General features: G+C 47.2%; 1 protein-coding gene across 2 annotated transcripts in view; it reads left to right on the forward strand.

Moving 5' to 3' along the window:
* Positions 1–18,847, forward strand: part of Rad50 (RAD50 double strand break repair protein) — a 225,834-nt gene that overhangs the window by 38,972 nt on the left and 168,015 nt on the right. For both annotated transcript variants that reach the window (XM_063230593.1, XM_063230591.1), the window contains exon 2: positions 2,755–2,795. The gene's annotated coding sequence lies outside the window, so the exon portion shown is untranslated. The remainder of the gene's footprint in view (positions 1–2,754; positions 2,796–18,847) is intronic.

The following is an 18,847-nucleotide window of genomic DNA, read 5'->3' on the forward strand; positions in this document are numbered from 1 at the left end:
CCAAAAAAAGAAATAAAATAAGAAGTGGGGCAGGGGCTGGAGATGTGGCTCAGTGGAACAGCACTGACGCGGCAGGAGCAAGGCCTTGGGTTCAATCCCTAGTATTGAAGAAAAAAAAAAAGGAAGCAAGCTAAGATCACAGCCTTCACACTCTGCATCAAGAAAAAAGATATGGGGGGCTGGGGATTTAGCTCAGCGGCATAAGTACCTGCCTTGCAAGCAGGCGGTCGTGAGTTCGATTCCCGGTACCGATAAAAATGAAAAAAAAAAAGAAAAAAGATATGATTGCTCATCAGAGAATTTTCTTACAGTAGCAATCGTAGGAAACAATATAACTGGCCAATGTTAGGGATTTAAGTACTGCAGAAACCTCATAATGAAACACTGTGTAACCACTAAACATCATCATGTAGAAGAAAATGACCTGAGAAGAACACTTTATAATAAGCCTGTCAAAATTCAGGTCACAAAACACAATGCATGTGACCTTAGTTTTTAAAAATACATTTATAAAAAATATATAAATAAAAGTACATGTATATATGCATAGAAAATGTCCAGAAGGACCCGCAGTTGCGGTTATCGCTGAGTGGTAGAGTTGTAACTGATCTTTCTGTTTTCCATGTTTCCAAATCCCCGGCAGTGAAAGTGCACGTCCTTTGTAATCATGGCAGGGGAAAAGATCTCACAGTGTGTAGACAGAGGTTTACTTTTTGGTTCTTTACCTCGACAGCCCGGCTCCAGCTTTGTTCCTGGAAGGCAGAGGCCACAGAAGTCACTGGAAAGCTTGGGAGCAGAGGTGCAGGGCCGGCTTGGGAACCAGTGGCCCAGGCCTGCCCAAGTGTCATCTCCCCTTACTGTCCAGCCCGGCTGACCCAGGGCCCCCGCTCCCCATAGCACTGCCCTGTAGTGCTTGCAGGCATCTGCACTGGCCGTCTGCTTGTCTGTCCGCTTGGTGGCTATCCGTCTCCTTCATCAGAGGACTGCTCCCTGAGGACAGGACCGCATTATCCTGCTCCCTGCCACTTCCTGTCAGGGCACGGGCTCGGGTCAGGTCACACTGCTTGGCCACCCACACTGCAAGCGTGTGGCCATGAGAAAGGGGAATAGCGTCCCAGGAACGGACGGAGGGAGAGCTGGCTTGTGAGGCCAGAAATGGATAAAGCATGGCCGCCAGGAGGCCCTGGCTCAGCACCAGCAATAGGAGCTGTCACTGCCAGGCGCAGGTGAGCCAGCTTCGTGCTCTGCCTTTCACATTTGAGGAACGTGGAGCCCACTGGTCTCAGGATCACTGTCCCCTCTGTGTCCGGCCCTGCACTGCCGCCAGATACCTGTGTGTGTCCCTGTCCCCACCCCAGCCCCACTCACAGCCTCAGCTTCCTTCCCCATGCAAGTGTCCTCCCCAGCCATGCTGCTGAATCTGCTCCGACCGGGAGCAGACAACTCCAGGAGGCCGAATCCACTTGTTACTTCTCAGTCCTGTGGGTCACTCCCTGGGCCCCAGTGTTGTACTTGCAAGTCCTTCCCACTCTCCTGCTGAGCTGTGGATGTCCACTCTGACAGTGACACCATCCTGCGCGATGGCCTGTAAGACCTCCCCGCTGGCCTTGCAAATCTTCAGTTCTGCAGCTCCCCGGACTGCAGACACATGTCCAGCCGCGTGTACTACAAGACGGCTCACAGTTACTGTGCCCCAGGCTGGGTGCCTTAGCTTCCTCCCAGATGTGCTCCCTCTGCAGACATCAGGGTTCAGAAATCACAGCCCCATCCTCCCAGGTGCCCAGGCCCAGATCCTGTAGTCCTCCTTCACCCCACTATTTCCTCTAATCCATCAGAAAACCCTGTTGGCTGTTTCTAGAATCTGGCCACATCTCAGCTCCTCCATATACTGTCCTTGGGCTCACTTCACAGCTTACATTTTTAGATCTCTTGCCTTGCTTCGTCAGACTCACTAGTTAGAATTTTGAAAACCAAAAAAAATTGTTTGAAAATTTTAAGCAGGCTGGATATGGTATCAATACCTGTAATTCCAGGGGCTGGGGATTTAGCTCAGCGGCATAAGCGCCTGCCTTGCAAGCAGGTAGTGGTGAGTTCGATCCCTGGTACCGATAAAAAGGAAAAAGCCAAAAAAAAAAAAAACAAAAAAACAAAAAAAAAAAAACCCTGTAATTCCATCATTCAGGAGGCTGAGGCAGGAAGATCACCTTGAACTCATGTTCAAGGCCTACACTACACAGCAAGACCCTGTCTTAAAACCATAAAACAAATTAAAACAAAAAATAGCTTCTCCACTCTGTGCTGACCCTCCCCTTCCCCTACTTCTGCTGCTTTGCTTTCTCCGTGGCACTCACCGTATCGGACTACTGTATGTGCAGTGTCTTTCCTGAGTTAGTTATTGGTGCCTCTTAATAGACCCCAGACTGCACAGGGCAGGTAGTTTTGTCCACTGCTGTATCTCTAGCGCTCTATGACAGTGCCTGGCATGCAGTAGATATTCCATAAGTATCTGCCAAATAAATATCAAATTAATCCAGCTATATTAATGGAGACGAGTGAATTGTTTACAAGGTTTTGGGCCAGCGTGGAAAGAACACCAGGGCTTCTGCCAGCGCAGAGGCATCAGCAGGCTGTGCGAGAAGGAAAAGCCCTTTTCAGCAGTCACACTGCAGATCACTCAGCCCAGTCCAGGCTTGCTGGGCTCACAGCCCGCCCCCAGTGCTCTGTTTAATCATTTACTTTTCTTCTTTTCTTCAGGTGCCAGAGTGTGCAACCTGCTGGAGAAAAACAGCATCAAGGTAAGAGAACAATAAGACTGTGTCTCCTTCTGGACTTCCTACTGCAAGGGCGTGGGAAGTGCTCACAGAAGACGGCTCCCAGGGAGAGCAGCCTGCTGAAACTAAAGCCCAGGGGACTTCTTCAGACTCCTGGACAGAGTGTGAGCCTGAGGGCAGGGCGCTGCCCAGCACTGTCAGTGGTGGCTGTGAGGTCTTTAGACCCTGTGTCTCAACCTATTTTCTGTTGCTTCAAGAGAGTAGGTGGAAAAAAAAGAGAGAAAAAGTACATGAGAGTGAATAATTTATTTTTCAAAAAGAAGCTTATTGAGGCCCAAAGTTTTAAAGGCTAGGAAGGAAGTCCAAGCGCAGAGGCTGCACCTGGCATGGATGTTGTCCTGTATTGCAGTAAGAACTGTGGCCAGAGGTGAGCATGAAAGAGGAAGCCAGAGGAGCTGGGCTCACCTAGAATGACCAGTGCCCCTAGTGACCTACTCCCCTGTTGCAGGCTCCTCTTCCAGCAGGGCCACAGGGGCAGTGCGATTTCCACTGAGACGACAAACTGGAACTCCTCGGAAGGCAGCGCTTCCCCTGGGGAATGGGCTGTGGGTGCTCAGGGCGGCCTCCTGCTTGGCCTTCCCTGCTCTTTCCCCATGGCCTCTGCCTAGTGCCCTGAAGCCATAGTGGCCTGAGCAGAGAGGATCTAGGACTTTTTGTTTGTTTTTGTTTAAATTTATTAGAATCTTTCAAGCATAGGATTCCTCTGATTATTCATTAAATCTCAGTACAAATTGTAAAAAGTAAAAATGCTCAATCAATAGTGAATGTGAAAGAATGCACACTGCTAATGTGATTGGATTTAAAACTGGTTAGTCTGGGCACGGTGGTGCCTGCCTACTACCCTATCTAGCAGAAGTTGAGGCAGGAAGATCAAAGGTTTGAAGCTGCCCTGGGCAACTTAAGGAAGCCTTGTCTCAAAAATAAAGAGCAAAATTTACAAACTATCTTGAAAACTTATGTTCTAGTAAGTTGAAGAATCTAGAAGAAATAGATAAATTTCTAGACACATATGACTTACCAAAATTGAATCAGAAAGGTACAAAACTCCAGAATTGTTCATAACAAGTAATTAAATTGATATATTTTTTTAATCGGTACCAGGGAAACGACTGCATGCTTGCAAAGCAGGCGCTTATGCCACTGAGCTAAATCCCCAGCCCAATTGATACAATTTTTAAAAATAAGTAAATATATACATAAATAAATGCAGTGTCTTAATTACTTTCATCATTGCTGAGACAAAATACCTGACACCCAGAGTTAAAGGAGGAGAGATGTATTGTAGTTTCGCAGTGTGTAGAGGTCTCAATTCATAGTGTGCTGGCTCCAGGGCAGGGTGCTGGCAGAGGGGCATCACAGAGGAGAAGTAGTCTTGGCGGGCAGAAGGCAACAAAGGCAAAGTATCAAAAAGCAAATTAGGACAGCAGCCCCCTTTCTGTCCCTTATACTCTACCTAAGTCATATGCTTTAAACACAGGCTGGGCCTTCCCATTATCCACACTCAAATCTACACCAAATCAGTCAGTGGGCTAATTTAGTGATCATACCCACTTTATCCCGACATCACACACTTTAGACCCAGCCACCTCTGAAAAACCCCACCTATGACCACATGAAACTTTAGTTGGGGGGGGGGAATCTAGACACAAGCCATGACATACAGTAATTAAAATTCTACAAACCATTGAATTTTGCCCAAACTTATATTTCTTTGTGTTGGTACCAGAAATCAAACTCAGGTCTTAGTGCTTACCAGGCTGAGCTATAACCCTGGCCTCCACTCAGACTTCAAAGAACTAATGACAGTACTCTTCCACGTAACTGAAAGGGAAGAAAGGTTTCCAAATCCAGCACTTGGGAAGCTGAGGCAGGAGGATCACCATGAATCTGAGGCTATGAGGTTTTGTGATGCTACAGCTAGCAAAATTGGATTTGGACTCAATAAAAAAAAGAAAACTGTAGGCCAGTACCCTTGATGAACATAGATGCAAAAATGCTCAATAGGACATTTACAAACAGAACCCACAACTCATTAAAAAGAACATGCATGACTACCAAGTTGACTTCATCTCAATGATGGAGGATGATTTGACACAATAAATCAATAGCTATAATACATTATGTAAATAGAACCAAGCATAAAAATCATGATCATCTAAAGAGATGCAGAAAAGCCTTTGACAAAATCCAACATCCTTTCATGATTAAAAAATGAAAAATACCCTGATGAAAATAAGTGAAGAGAAAGACTTTACCTTTAACTGGTACAAGACACATATATATATGACAAGGCCACAACCAACGCCATACTAAGTGGGGAAAACTGAAAGCTTTTCCTTAAATGGAATAAGAGAGGGTGTCCGCACTTGACAGCCCTAGTCGGTATATGTGTCTGAAAACTTTAGTGAGAGCAAGCGGGCAAGAGAAAGAAATAAAAAGAACAGAATGGAAAGAAGAAGTCAAACCATTCTTCTTTGCAGGTGATATAATTATTTACATAGAAGACCCTCCAAAACACCTCTGGTAGAAGACTTCTAGATCTGATAATCAAATTCAGCGGAGTGGCAGGATACAAAATCAACACATAAATAGTATTTCTACATGCCAACAATAAATCCACCAAGAAAGGAACCAGGAAAAGATCTTCATTCATGACAGTTTAAAGAAAAAAAACACTATGAGTCACCCTACCCAAGGAGGTGAAAGGTGTCGATGATGAAAATTACAGATGTATAAAGAAGGAAACTAAAGAAGACAGTGGAAAATGGGAAGACATCCCTTGTTTTTGGATAAGCAAAAGAAAAGATTTTTCAAATCTTTTATTCAAAGATAAAAATAAAGAGAAAAAAGAAGAAAAAAAACTACTACATAATTTCAAAGCGCATCAGTCGGGGGTAACAGTGATACGCACACTGTGCACTGTCATCCCAAGTCATTCACCCAGAGAACATCTGTATTCAACTGTCCTAACAATACCAGTGCAAATCTTTCTGTTCAGTAAACTCAGAGAATGGATCAGCAAAATTAACATTGCTAAGATGGCCACATTACCAAAAACATTCAGTAGGTTTATGCAATCCCTGTTAAAATATAAACAACATTCTTCACATAACTAGAAAGAACAATTCTAAAATTCATATAAAACCAGAAGAGAGCTAAAGTAACCAAAGCCATCTTGTGCAAAAAATCAAAGCAGGAGGCATCATACTACCAGGTTTAAAATTCTACTACAAAGCTATAGTAACAAAAACAGTGTGACCCTAACCCGAAAGTAGACACATAGACTCATGGAATAGAACAGAAAGTACAGAAACAACCTCACACACCTACACCTAACTGAATTTTGACACAGGGGCAAAAAACACAAATGGAAAAAAGACAGCCTCTTTAGCAAATGTTGCTAAAGCCAGGCATGGCAGAGCATGCTTGAAATCCCAGTACTTAGGAGGCTGAAACAGGAGGATGACCATGAATTCCAGGCCAGCCTGGGCTACATAGGGAGTTCAAGACTGGCTAAAATTACATAGCAAAAACTTGTCTCAAACCACACAAATGGGGCTAGAAACCCTGTTTATCCACATGCAAAAGATTGAAACTAGATCCCCATCTCTCATTCTGTATTAAAATAAAATCAAAATGGGTCATACACCTATATATAAAAACAGAAACTCTGAAACTGCTGACAGGTAACATAGAGGGAAATTTTGAAGCCACAGGCATAGGCAAATATTTTCTTTCTAGAACTCCAATAGCACAGTAAATAATATCAAGAATCTACAAATGAGGGGGCTGGGGATTTAGCTCAGCGGCATAAAAACCAACCTTACAAGCAGGCAGTCATGAGTTCCATCCCCGGTACCGATAAAAAAGAAAAAGAAAAAAAAAAAAAGAATCTACAAATGAAATTTCATCAAATAAAAAGGCTTTGCATAGCAAAGGAAATAGAGTGAAAAGACAGACTACAGAATTGGAAAACATTGCAAGCTACTCTTTTGGTAGAGGACTAAAATCTGTAATATATAAAGAACTCAAGGCATTTAGCTCAGTGGCATAAATGTCTGCCTGCCAAGCTCAAGGCAGTTTGACCCCCAATACCAAAAAAACATTAACCCTGAAAAACAAATGACCCAATCAAAAAAATGGGCAAATGGGCCAGGCATGGTGGTGTACAGCCGTGATCCCAGCACTTTGGAAGCTGAGGCAGGAGGATTGCTGCAACTTTGAGACCAGCCTAGGCTACAAAATTGAGTTCAAGACCAGCCTAAACTGTGCAGTGAAAGCCTGTCTCAAACACACAAACACACACACACACACACACACACACACACACACATACACACACACAAATGGGCAAATGAACTAAATAGATATGTCTCAAAAGAAGTATAAATGACCAATAGGTGCATGGGAAAATGTCCATCATCTTTAGCCACGAGGGAAACAACTCTGAGATTCCACCTTAACCTGGTCAGAGTGACTGTCACTCTGTCAGAGTGACTCAAAGCGCAGTGAATCTTGATGAGGCTCTGGGGAGAAAGGACACCTACAGTGTGGGTGAGAATGACAAGTACTGCAACCACTGTGCAAGCACAAGAGACCCAGTATAGAGATTCCCAAAAAACTAAAACTAGGATTCCATGGGACCCGCAGTACCTCTCCTGGGAATCTTCCCAGAAGAATTAAGGACGTGGTCCTGTAGAGATACGTATGTACTAACTTTGATAGCAGTTGGATTCATAGTAGCTCAGCTCCAGAAACAGCCGAGATCCCAGGTGCTACGGTTTGGGTCTGGATATCGCCCTAAGCCTCATGTGGTCATGGTGGGGAGGGCTCTTCACAGGTAGCTGAATCTAGAGTTTGCGGCTGGTTCATCATTTAATTCTGATGAGGGCGAGTAGCCTGCGCACACAGGAAAGAAGGCTTGTTTCTCCCCTTTTGCTCTCGTGGCTTTCACTGTCTTCTACCGTCATTCATGGCTGCCCCTCAGCCACGCAGCCTGCCTTGGAGCCAGCTGAGGATGGACTGAAACCTCCACAAACTGTGAGTTAGATAAACCTTCCATCCCTTAATTTTAGGTATCGGGTATTTTATCTCAGCAAAAAGAGAAAAATAACCAACACAGAAATTGGTACCAGGAGAGTGGAGTCATTGCTGTGCCGTTGCCAGGCCATGCGGCGTGAGAGCCTTGGGAATTAATTTGCAAAGGTTTTGAGAGACTGGCTGAAAAGGAAGCCCCTGCATGCTGTAAACCAAAGTGAAGACTCTGGTTGTTGCTTGGGAAATTAAAGTGCTCATGGAGATGCTGCCGGCTAGGATGAGGCTCAGGAGGCTTCTGCTGGGAAGCCCTGCCCTGGCTGCTGGATCCTGGGTGGCGGGTGCTGTGCTCTGGCAGGGAGCTGGTCTGCATTTTGCTTGTGTTTAGCGACACTGCCTGAGAAGCAGAAAAACTTCAAGGCTGTTGGGGTGGTGGCAGGGATACTGTTGAGAGCTTTTGGCCAGATCTATGTAGGAAATTAACAATGAAGAGCAAGTAGGGTGATTTGAAGCATTTGGCCAGAGAGAAGCTCCAGTGGAGCTGTGGGTGGCACAGATGACACAGAGGAGAACGTGGTTGTTGAGGAGGAACAGGATGATGACATATGGCCCGAGGCCTTTCACCTGAAGGGGAGAGTGTATTTGAAATGTAAGAGATCTCTGTTTCTTAGGGTTGCCTTGCCCTGTTGTTTAAAATTAATGGAAAGCAAGGATTGTGATTGTAATAGGTCTTTTAAATATGATTTTAATGTAGTTTGCAGATTCATATTTGTAAGCAGGTTAATTAGTCAAATCGTTGTGGTTTAACCTTGAATTTTGCTTTTTTTTTTTTTTTGTCTTTTTCCTTTTTATCGATACCGGGGATCGAACTCAGGACTGCCTGCTTGCAAGGCAGGCGCTTATGCCGCTGAGCTAAATCCCCAGGCCTTAACCTTGAATTTTGATCACCCTTTGAATATTTTGCTTTTGGTGTGGACATGAGTCCAGGAAGAATTGTATATATGTAATTGCTGTATCAGTGTAAATCTGAATTGACCGAGATATGTTAGCTTTTCACAAATCTGCCGCTGGAGACTACGGTTTAAGGAAATAAGTTTGGTTATCAGGTTGACCAAGGATGGATTGCAGTGGATTAACTAATGGTCAACTTGTAACAACACCCAGCTGAAGTGAGTCAGCGTGGTGCTGGGCATAGAAGGCCCACCGAAGGACTGTTGCAGTAGCATAAAGAGAACTGAAGGGCATGGTGTCCTGCTGATTCTCCCAGGGAAGCTTGTCATGCTGGTTTTTCTGATATGAACCCAGTAGTTCTCACCGTCAGAGGAGCTTGAGTCCCTGCTGTTGCTAAGGATGGCTACAGTTCTTTTCAAGGGGAGCTCTCATCCTGTCCGTGAGCATTACTTCCCGGCTCCAGTGCAAACCCCTCAGCTGCTGGCACAGATCCTTCTCCCGCTGGTGCAGACTTTCTAGCTCCCACCACTGACCTTTGAGCCTTCTCAGGGCAGATCCTTGATACAGACTTGCATGAGTCATTGTCATGGGCTTTAGGCCTCCAGTTGGACTCATGGAGGACATTTGCCATGGGCTCTAAGTCTTCAGCTGGACTCATGCAGCTTGTTTTAGGTGTATACAAAATAGCAGAGTTGCAAGGTCAGAACACAGAATGGTAGAGTTGTGGGATCAGGGTAGCTTCCCCCCAGAATTCAGAAGGCCTGGGAGCATTGTGCTCCTGAGAAGGCAGTGTGTAAAAGGCTGTGAGTGTGAAACTAGAGGTTCAGTAGAGACCCCAGAAGTTTGAAGCCTAGGAAGTGAATCATCTGAGGAGAACTGCAAGGGGGAGCAGTGGGGAACCAAGAGAGAAGCCCTGGGAACCACTATTGTCAGAAGTGCCATATGGGTGGGGTCACTCAAGCCCTTTGGAGCTCACAACTTGCCACAGATTGCCTCCAATGCTGTATGTGGAGCTACAGGACTTGCTGGATTTGAACTTGCTTTGTTCCCAATCATTGTATACCTGTTTGTACCTTTTGGAATGGAAATGTCTATCTTGTGCCACTGAACGTTGGAAGTGTTAAACTTTGTTTGCACTTGTTCAGAGCTCATAAGTAAGAATTTGCCCTACATCTCAGAGGAGACTTGGGACTTGACTTTTCAGCAACACTGAAACTGTTAGGACTTCGGCAACTCATAGAAAGGGACTGCATGAATCTTTGGGAGTCCAGGGGTAGAACACTATGGTTTATGTCTAGATGTTCCCCCAAAGTCTCATGGGGTCACGGGGGCAGGCTTTTCAGTGGTGGCTGAATCTAGAGTAGTTGGTTCCTTGTCTAGTGTTGGGATTGGGGGGGATGTTGCCACACCCACCCTAGAGCAGCCACATACAATATAAGGGAGGAGAATCCTGTGCCTCCCTTTTGCATTGACTGCTGTTCTGTCTTCCACCACCTTGAGTGGGTGCCCCTTTCCCAGGATATCTGCCTTTGAGCCAGCTGATTATGGACTAAAACTGCCACAAATTGAGCTAAATAAACCTTTCCTTCCTTAACATTTTTTTGTTCATTTTTTTCTCTTCTTAATTTTGGGTGTCAGTATTTTGTTTCATCAATGAGAAAAAAGTAACCAACACACTAGGCAGCAGATGAATGGATAAGGAAAATTTGGTAAATATACACATTATTCAGTCATAAAGAACAAAATCACATCATTTGTAGGAAAGTGAATGGGTCTGAAGAACATACTGTGAAGTGAAATTAGGCACTGAAAGTTAAATATTATAAGGTCTCATATGAGAGATCTAAAATATGAGTAAAAGGCTGGGGATTTAGCTCAGCAGCATGGTCGCCTTCATGGCAAACACAAGGTTGTCAGTTCGATCCCTAGTACCAAAAAAATAAAATATGAGTAAAAAAGTAAATAGAGGGGAGATGGTAAGAAATGTAGCAGACTTTTTGGAGATGGGGAAGGGAACTAGGGAGGATAGTGGGATGGGGGAGAGGGGAAGGATTGAAAAGGATCAAGATACATTCTGTGGGGCTGGGGATTTAGCTCAGCGGCATAAGTGCCTGCTTGGCAAGTGCAAGGTCATGAGTTTGATCCCTGGTTCCACCAAAGGGGCGGGGGATACATTCTGTGTGTCCAACTCAACACAGACCTCATTACAAACACAGACTAGTAATAATATAAATAATACATACACATAAAGGGCCGGAGGCAGAGCTCAGTATAGAGACCCTGAGTTCAATCACAGTACCACAAAAAATGTCTAACCTTTGACCAAACAGTGCCACTTTACAGAGTTCATCTTAGGAAAGCCAGCAGTTTTGCAAGTGTGTGCGCTAAGATATTTATGACTGTGTCGCTTATTATGGAAGGGGAGTAAGCATCTGAACACCCAAGAAAGTGGTTACTCAGAATTTTTCACATCTATGAACAGATATGTCTTGTAGTAGAGCGCTGCAGAGAAAGGAAATCATATGTCATATACCAGGAGAGTAGCCTTAGAGACTGACCACGGAGTTGCAAATTGCCAGTCTCCAGAGAACAGGGACAAAAAAGTGACTTTCTTGAACCTCTGTCTCCTGCCATAACACCTACCTCAAAATTAGGACATTAATACTTTCAAAGTCCCCAGCACAAGCCTGCAGGGTGGCAAGAGTTCAGCGGGTCAGTGCTCAGCTGGGACAAGGACCTGCTGAATCCTCAGGGAAGGGGATGTTTGGTTGGGTTTTTGGCTGATAGAATCCTGAATGATGTTCAGTATTTTCTTATTTTTCTCTAAGGAATACATACTACTTACGCAATGACAGTGTGCTTTTTTTTTTTTCCAGTAAGTAACAACTGAAAAGTTTAGGGGTGGCTGAGCACATTTGCCTTGGCAGGCAAGCCAGCTGTATAGCTGCTGGGCAGAGCTCTGGAGGACAGGACTGAGAGGGTAAAGGAAAGGCCAGGAGGGCTGGGGATATAGCTCAGCAGCACAGCGCCTGCGTGGCAAGTGCAAGGTCCTGAGTTCAGTTCCTGGTATTCAAAAGAAAGAAAACAAGGGAAAAAGAAAGGCAGTGAGTGGGTAAAGGGAAAGAGGTGGGGAGATTAGACCAGAGGGCTGCAACCAAGGAGGTGCCCCTCGAAGGTAGTGCTCAAGCCCAGGCACACACGTGAGCCACACGCTATCTGCCCCTCTCCAGGAAGCCCCTGTTAGAGGATGTGGCAGCCACAGTCCATCTATCTCAGCTTCAGATAAGGATGGCATGCTTAGCCTCCTCCCGAGCCAAGGCACCCTGGCTCTGAGGCAAGGAGAGGGCAGCCCTGAGCCTGAGCCCTGAGCCCTGACCCAGCATGCTGCCTCCATCCAGAGTCAGAAAAGCAGGGACTCCTCCCGAATTCCCAGAAGGAAATTAGCACCTCTTGAGAGCCACGTAGACTCCCACGAGACACACTCTTATCTCCTCACTCCAGTTCTCTGTTGCTTTACAACCAGCCACCCCAAAACGCTGTAGCATAAAACAACCACCATTGTGTCACGCAGCAAGGCAGGGACCCAGAAAGGGCCCTGCCCGTCTCATGTCCAACAGCCAGGGCTGGACCAGAGTGACTGGAACAACCGAGGGATGAGAGGTGGCCAGGAGCTGGGGCAGCTGGGGCTGAAGGATTCATGGCCGATTCGGTTTTCTCACTGGCCAAGATCACAGGAGGGCTGGGTTCTGCTGCGCTGTCCCCTGGAGAGACCACACGGGGCCTGTCCAGCATGAGGCTGAGCTCGCTGGACTTCTTACGTGGTACCGCTCAGCTCTCCAGGGCGAGCGTTCTGGCCAGCGAGATGGATGTCTGTGGACATCACAGAACATCGCTTCCACATCAGGCACGAGAATGACCAGGGTAAAGGTAAAAAATCGCCACACGTACAACTCTCCTCCCAATTCCACCCCTCCTGCCAGCCCGCATGTCACTGTTTAGAGGGCTGGGACCTGGGAAGGGTTTCAACCAGTTTTCCTGCTTCCTGAACCCCAGTGGCTCCTGTACCTCTCACCCCACCATGCACAATACCTGGCCTCCCCAGGCTGAGCTCCTCTGGGGTTCTGGGGCGAGGCATCCTGCCTTCCGTCAGTGTGCCCCTCCGTGCCCCAGGAGACTGACTTCCTCAGTCAGCCATGGTCCCTCCAGCAGCCAGGGGTGGAGCATCCTGTGCCACTTGGGTCTCTGCTCTCGTGCTCTTTGCCTCCCTAAGGGCGCCCTTTGATTTTGACTGGCTTCCTAGAGGAGACGGGACGTGAGTGTTGTCTGGCATGTCTCAAGCCTCATTGGATGAACTCATCTCTAATTTGTGTCTCAGTCCTCTCAGTCCTATAAAAGTACAATGTTAAGCCAAGCGTGGTGGCACATGCCTGTAATCTCAGCACTGAGGAGGCTGAGGCAGGAGGAACTTTGCAAGTTGGAGACCAGCCTGGGCTACAAAGTGAGCATAAAACTAGCCTGAACTGCATAGGGAGACCATCTCAAAAAGACAAAAAAATGTTCAGTGTTAAGTGGCACAGTGGCCACATCTCTCATTGACCAGTCAGGGTCATCTTTGTAAATACCCTGCTTACCTGGGAGTGATTAAACTGAGAAGAGCTCCATCTCTCTGTGCTGGAATTTTTGAGACCTTTCTTCTGGCTGTCTCTGGCTCTGGGGACATCTTGTCCCATGACCCCATGAACCCAAGGTAACATCTGACTCACTATTTTAGCGCGTCTAAGCCAGATGACCAGGTCCGGCATTCCTCGGGTGACGTCCCCTGCCCAGTCCTGTCAGCCCTTCCCCACTCCTTCCAGGTTTTGACCTCGGGCGGAGCACATAAACTGGGTCCTCACCCTGTCGCTTGGGTCTGACCAGTTGAGATCCTTGCCAGGACTGGAGAGTGGAAGAGGCTGATGTTGGGGCACATCATACCCAGCCCTTTCCCTGGCTGGGTTTCAGATCAACAGCCTCTGTGTCCTTCATCCCCAAACCATGACTTCTGCCAGGCAGGAACCCTTTTCTGCCGCTCTCTGGGCTCTATAACCTCTGTGTCCTCCCTGAGCAGGGCCTCGTGGTGTGGTCACAGCTCCCTGCCACTCCTGGCCCAGGGGTGTGGATTTCTCTCCATCCCGCCCACCCCTTGGACACTGTCTCTTCCTTAAACTCTCCCCTGTTACTTGAGGGGTGTGCATGTTTCCTGCTTAGATGAAGACGAAGACTGATGCAGAAGCCTTCCTGATTTGCATGTAACCCAAGAACAGACTGTTCCCCAGTGAGCACTGGGTGTGAGCTTTGTGACAAGCTCTGGCCCACACAGGGCTTTTTTGTTGTTATCCTGGTTCGCAACTGTAATACAGGTAGCAGAGGGCCTGAAAGCGTGACTTTTTACCACGGTGAGTGAATGATTTGAGACAGGTCTCACTGTGTAGCTCAGGCTGGCCTTGCACTCACGACGATCCTCCTGTGTCAGCGACCTCAGCGTCAGTATTATAGGCCTACACCACACCCACTTTACTAGAGTGTTTTAAAGAGGAAAATAAGTGTGTGAATAGAGGGAAAGGAGGGCAGAGAATTTATGATGACTTCCTGAAGTTATATGGCAAGGAAACATCAACAGTGCCAGGAAAGGTTTCAGCACCGCCCTGGATCACAGAGCAGCCAGGTGAGGCTGGATGTCTGAGGGACCCCCAGACCATGTGTGGGTGGGCTCCCCATCACATCCAGAAGTACCACAGTGGAGCTGCCTTACATGTGAGGCTACATTCTTCTATTTGTTTGTTTGTTTTGCTTCGTTTAAAGACAGGATTTTGGGCCAGAGGTCTAGCTCAGTGGCATAAGCACCTACCTGGCAAATACAAAGTCCTAAATTGGGTTCCCAGTACTAAAACAAAACAACAGGATCTCACTCAGGTGAGCTCAGGTGTAGCTCAGTGAAGTCACACAATCCTCTTGCCTCGGCCTTCTGGCGCTGGGATTACACGTGTGCACTACCATTCCCAGTATAAACTATATTCTAACCCTGATTATTTTCTTTGTTTTGAGACAGGATACTCACTGAGTTCCCCAGCTGGGTTTAAATTGCAGTTCTCCCGCCTCAGCCTTGCAAAGTGGTGGGATTGTGTGTTGCCACCATACCTGGCAAGTTTGGCCTTTTGATACTTGTGCTCTGAGGAGAGCCATGTACCTATCTGTCCACCAGTATGAGGTCGCACTGGAGCACAGGGTGGGCCTGGCCTTGTCCACATGGTATACCCCAGCACTCCTATGCTAGACGTCCATGTGCAGCCTGCACCACTCCGCAGTCTCTCCTCCTCTCTGTCCCAGCTCTGGTCAGCCCTCACTTCTAATTCTCATAACTCTTCAAAGAACACATACCTCTGGGAGAGAAAAGCAAAACAACGCAAAATCAAGAACTACTTCTGGCCACTCACTTCCGGAGGCTCAGAAAAGAAACATTTCATAAATGCTTCTTTAAAAAGACAACAGGAAGGGGTAGTGACACTCTGGCTGGAAAAGCTTGTCATTGTGGCATTCGCTTGTCATTGTGGCATGGGGGAGGGGAGGAGAAGCTGGAGGAGACAGGAGACGGGCCAGCCAGGTGTGACTCAGGCAGGTGCCCACTCCTGCAGGGCTGTGGACCCTCACAGCACAGCTGGGCTGGAGCAAGATTCCTCTCACAGGGAGGAGGTGGCCAGGAGCAGCAGATGCTTTACCTTCCCCCTGCCATAGCCCTGCTGCTTCTGCCTCTAGGGCGTTTTAAAGACCTAGCTACCCTTGAGTGCTGTACCTTCCGGCAGCTCAGCTTATCCTCCACAGCCACTGCTCAGAGTCCTTTAATCAAGTGAGGCCAACTGAGGTCCCCTGTGTCCCTGTCCAGCAGAAGTATGACCCTTGCCAGGCTGTAAGAGACCAGGCTGCAAGGCAGTCACTGGGGACAGAGGTGGAAGTCCCAGGCTGCAGCTCAGCTGGCTCACCACCCATGGCAGAGGCCCCAGAGGACTGGAGGGTGCTGCTGAGCGTGCCTGCCAAAGGGAGCAGTGGCCCATGTTTCTACAAGGGCAGTCGGGGCCCAGGTGGAACCAGGTGGGCCCAATATCTGCATGAGTCAGTGGCCTGCCTTACCCTCTCCAGGCTGCCTGTAGCTTGACCATAGTATGCGTAAGTGGGCCACCACCAGGGAGGGAGGCGGCCACCCTGCTCCCAGAGTGGGGAAGATCTCAGCCACATACTGAGCCGAGACCTACCCGTCCTCAGCAGGGAGTTGCAAGTTCCTAATCAGGACACAGAGGCCAAGGAACATGGACATGGTCAGGGGCCCTGAGTCAGACCTCCTTCCCACCCCACCCAGCTAGTCAGGAGTGCCTCTGACCTGGGCGGCAGCCCCGGGAAGCCCAGCTGCCACCTCTCCGCAGCGGTGCTGGGTGATCTACTTCCATGAGGAGGAGTCCATCTTGTTCCCATTACACCCCATGACATGCTGATGCAACCCCGTTTCAACAGTCTGCAGGGGAAGAGACACATTACAACAGCCTGCTGCAGTACCCTCCGCCCATCCCCTGGTAGGGACCCCGGCATCCTGTTGCTCTCGACGGGCTTTCAGGACAGTCTTGAGGCTCCTGGGTGGCTCTGACTCCTGGCTCTGCATTGCCCTCATCTAGAGTATTAGAAAACAGTGGTGCCTGGATCTTGCCGTGCCCCAAAGATTCTGATGAAGTTGATGTGGGTTTCAAATAATAATTTTTATTTATTGTTATTTATTTATTTATTTATTGGTCTTTTAGACATTGGGTCTTGCTATGTGGTTCAGGCTGGTCTTAAACTCGCAACAATCCTCCTGCCTCAGCTTCCTGAGTGCCAGGATTATAGGCATGTGCCCCCACACCCAGCTTCAAATAATACTTTCCAAAATGAAGTTTTTACTCAAGGCTAACATACACATCAGTTTTTTGTGTTTTGTTTTTTTTTAAATCAGTACCGGGAATCAAACTCACAACTGCCTGCTTGCAAGGCAGGCGCTTATGCCGCTGAGCTAAATCCCCAGCCCCTACATCAGCTTTTTAAAAAGCCATCTTTATAAAGCTCAGTGCATTTTCACAAAGTGAACTTAACCCAAGGGGATGGGATCCAGATTAAGAAAAGAACATCGCCAGCCCGGGTGGCACCTTCATCCAGCCGCTGTGGACCCCAAAATCCCCTCTGACCCCCCGCAAGCTTCTGATGGTATTGTTTGCTTCTGCCTGTCTTCAGTCTTAGAATTATACAGTACACAGAATTATACTGACCATGTTCTCTTTTTTCCTGGCTTCTTCCACTCAGCACTATACTGGGAGATGAGTCACCTGCGTGGTTGCTAATGTTGTAGTTGGTTTTCTCTTTATCACCACAGAGCAACCATGGCGGACCTTTTAGAGCTTTCAGTGACACAGCTCGCCAGGACACGCGGGCCGTGAGCTCCCCGCCACTGCCTTAGAATATTCTACTGTGTGCATTTTCCTCGGTCCCCGTGTTCTGTCACTGGTGGGTGTTTGCATTGTAGTTTCCAGTCCGAAATGTTCCGACTGCTACCACTGTGAATATTCTAGTATGTGCCTTTAGGAGCATGTTACACATTGCTTTTGGGTACAAGCTTAAAAGTGGAAAAGCTAGGCAAGTATGGTTATGAGTATGCTCAGCTTTAGTACCTTCTGCCAAATAATTTTCCATAGTGCTGTACCAGTTTATACTTGCTCTAGCAATGTGTGATAGTTCTGGTTGTATCACATCTGTCAACAATTGGTATTCTGCGTGTGTGTGTGTGTTTCCCGGGTTAGCCATTCTAAGGGGGATGTGGTGGTATCACAATTACAATGTGGTTTTCATTTGCATTTTCCTGGGAACTGTGGTGATTGATAACTGGTGGTCAACTTGTGGCGTCCAGCTGAACTGAATCAGCGTGGGTGCTGAATTCGGATGGTCCATCTGAGGACTGTTTCCAAAATAACAAGGAGAACTGGAGAGGAAGAGGTTGTTGTTTGGTGATGTTAGTTCTCCTCTTCCCATGGGTTCTCCTGGAGGAGCTTGTCCAGCTTCTCTCCTGATATACATTTGGCTGTTCTCATCTTCAGAGGAGCTCGAAACCATGTTGTCGCTGAGGATGGCAGCGGTTCACTTTGAGAGAACCCTCATCCTTACTTTGAGCATCAGTTCCTGACTCCAGAGGGGAAGATGGTGTGCTGTTCAGTCTCCTGGAGAAGCTTGTCACACTGATTCCTGATATGAACTTTGTTGTATTGTTGGAGGAGCCCAGAACCTCACTGTTGCTGAGGATGGCTGTGGCGCTTTTGGGAGGAGCCCTTGTCTGTCCTTTGAGCGTCACTTCCTAGCTCCAGTCCAGAATCCTGAGCCTACTGGCACAGATCCTTCACCCCATTAGCATAAATTTTCTAGCTTCCACCACTGACTTTTGGGCCTTCCCAGTGCAGATCCTTGATACAGACTTGTATGAGACATGGTCATGGGCTCTAGGTCTTCACCTGGACTCATGCAGGCCATTGCCATGGGATCCAGGCCCTCGACTGGATTCTCTATGTCTTTAGCTTAGCTTTAGATTTAAGCTAAGTTAGAATTAGCTAAAGTTTAGCTTTAGATTTCTTGCACTGTCTTTGTGTTGGACTCCATGGGTGACCATTATAAATAATACTATAAATTATGTGTCCTATATTGTCTTGTTATCTTTGCAAACCCCTGACCACAACAGGAGCGAATACAGTTAAGCACCTTTTCATATGTACCTTGCCGTTCAGAGGGTCTCTCTGGACGTGCCTGTTAAATTTCAGGTATGAGTGGTTTGGTTTTCCTCTTTAAAGCTCCTTAGGTAACTACTGTGCAGTTAAGATTGGAAACCATTGAACCAAACCACAAATTAGTATCTGCTGCTTCCTTTCTCTGTTTCCTTCCCTTGAATTAAAGCAGTTTGTATCTGAGGGATCTTGTGGACTTGAAGAGATGTC

Source organism: Cavia porcellus, unplaced genomic scaffold, assembly GCF_034190915.1.
Source record: "Cavia porcellus strain 051 isolate PalLab524CR breed Dunkin Hartley unplaced genomic scaffold, mCavPor4.1 scaffold_19, whole genome shotgun sequence".
Lineage (NCBI taxonomy): Eukaryota > Metazoa > Chordata > Mammalia > Rodentia > Caviidae > Cavia > Cavia porcellus.